The sequence below is a fragment of the Trichechus manatus genome, unplaced genomic scaffold (genome assembly GCF_000243295.1).
Source record: "Trichechus manatus latirostris isolate Lorelei unplaced genomic scaffold, TriManLat1.0 scaffold00083, whole genome shotgun sequence".
NCBI lineage: Eukaryota > Metazoa > Chordata > Mammalia > Sirenia > Trichechidae > Trichechus > Trichechus manatus.
This window is the reverse complement of record NW_004444019.1, coordinates 11,704,772-11,706,891: the sequence shown is the minus strand read 5'-3', so window position 1 is coordinate 11,706,891 and position 2,120 is coordinate 11,704,772.

Here is a 2,120-nt window from a genome sequence, read left to right as displayed (position 1 = left end):
TCTCCAAGGGAATATTGTGCTTACTTCTGAATGGATAATGTAAAGATGGATAGCTCAGAAAGCAGAGGAAACACTGTTTTTAAAAGACACTTGTAAAAGGCATATTTTCTGCCTCTGACTTTCACATCTAGGAATGATTAAATTAACATTGTGCCTTCTTAAGGCTGTAATTCTGATCTCTAAATCCCAGTCACCAAAGCTTTCTGTGTGGACACAGCCTAGAATCACCTTGGTAATATTAATAGCTCAGACACTGGACTGAGACTCCACGTGTTTGAATCCTACCTCTACCACTACATAGCTGTATGATCTTGGGCAAGTTAATTTTTTTTTTCTTTTTTGTTTATATCAATCCACTGCCTTTCTTCCTAACAGAACTATAGCTTTGTGTAGCTCTCTCCTGCCTCCTTAGCTCCAAATGAGGAATCCTGATCTGTCTAAACCAATCAGGGCGTACACATCCATGGTGACTGTTACTGGTCCAGAAATGCCCAGTAGACCTGCGTTGGGCTAATCAGGTGGCAAGAAAGAATTTCTATTTCATACCAGATAGCTTCCACCCCAGACAATAAAACAAGATTCGTTTTCTGGTCTCTCTGTCCTCCCTTTTTCAGTTTGCACTATGTTTCATTATAGTGCAGCTGAACTCTTAACCACTATGCCACCAGGGTTTCCATCATTATAGTCTGGTGCCCCCTAGTGATCAACCAAAAGCTTTCAAAATGCTCTCACATACCTTCACGTTTCATCTTCATCCTCCATAGTGTTTCTCTGGCACCTCAGGAAAGGCAAAAACTATCTTGTGTGTTTTTCTCAGACTATAGCTATTGTCGTAAATCAGATTACTGGATATGTCATCCTTCAACTGGTCAGTTAACAAAAATTTAATAACTGTCCCTTTAACACTCTGAAAGGCAGATTTTCTTCTACAGGTCCCTTCTGGAATTTGACTTTTCCTCACAGTATTAATCCTGACCTCCAGTCCTATCAAAATTGGACACTGACTCCAAGTAACAAAATACTTCTGCTGAAATTATTACAACAGTGTCGGTAGAAGCAGCTTAGATGGCCTACAAAATCCTTTGAAAATTAAGGTGAAGAAAATTCTGGCTTTCTGGATGTCTTGGTCATCTAGTGCTACTATAACAGAAATACCACAAGTGGATGGCTTTAACAAATTTATTTTTTCACAGTCTAGTAAGCTACAAGTCCAAATTCAGGGCATCACCTCCAGAGGAAGGCTTTGTCTCTCTGTTAGCCTTCTCACCGATACTCCCCCGGACTAGGAGTTTCTCTACGCAGGGTCCCCAGGTCCAAAGGACACTCTCTGCTCTTGGCACTGCTTTCTTGATAGTATGAGGTCCGCCATTTTGCTCTTGCTTCCTTCTCCTTTTATCTCTTGTAAGATAAAAGGTGGTGTAGGCCACACCCCAGATAAACTCCCTTTACATTGGATCAGGGAAGTGACTTTAGTAAGGGTGTTACAGTTCCACTCTAATCCTCTTTAACATAAAATTACAATCACAAAATGGAGGACAACCACACAATACTGGGAATCATGGTCCAGCCAAATTGATACTCATATTTTTTGTGGGACATAATTCAATCCATTGTACTGGGCGTCAGAGGGAAACCCTGGTGGGTAGTGGTTAAGAGCTATGGCTGCTAAGCAAAAGGTCAGCAGTATGAATCCACCAGGTGCTCCTTGGAAACCCTATGGGATAGTTCTACACTGTCCTTTAGGGTCGCTATGAGTCAGAATTGACTCCATGGCAATGGGTTTGGTTTTTGGGCATCAGAGGAGTAAAAACTGATCCAATTATCCAGTTTGGCATGAAAGGATTATGCTAAGAGTAGACAATCACTTAAAGTGGATTTTCTAGGAGGAACCACAGGTAGTCCAAGAGGTGGGGTTGTGAAAAGATCACTATCTAGATTAGGGCCTGGCCTCCTCTTGACTTTATCCAAGTCCTTTATTAATGAGTTGTCCTGGGTGTAGGGTTTGAACTTGCCCCACTCTGGATCAGGTCTGAGCAGAGGACGACATGCCAGCGAGGACTCGCAGGGAGACCGCTCGCATGGAGAACTCATGGTGGACCATGCCTGAAAACTTTGTGGCT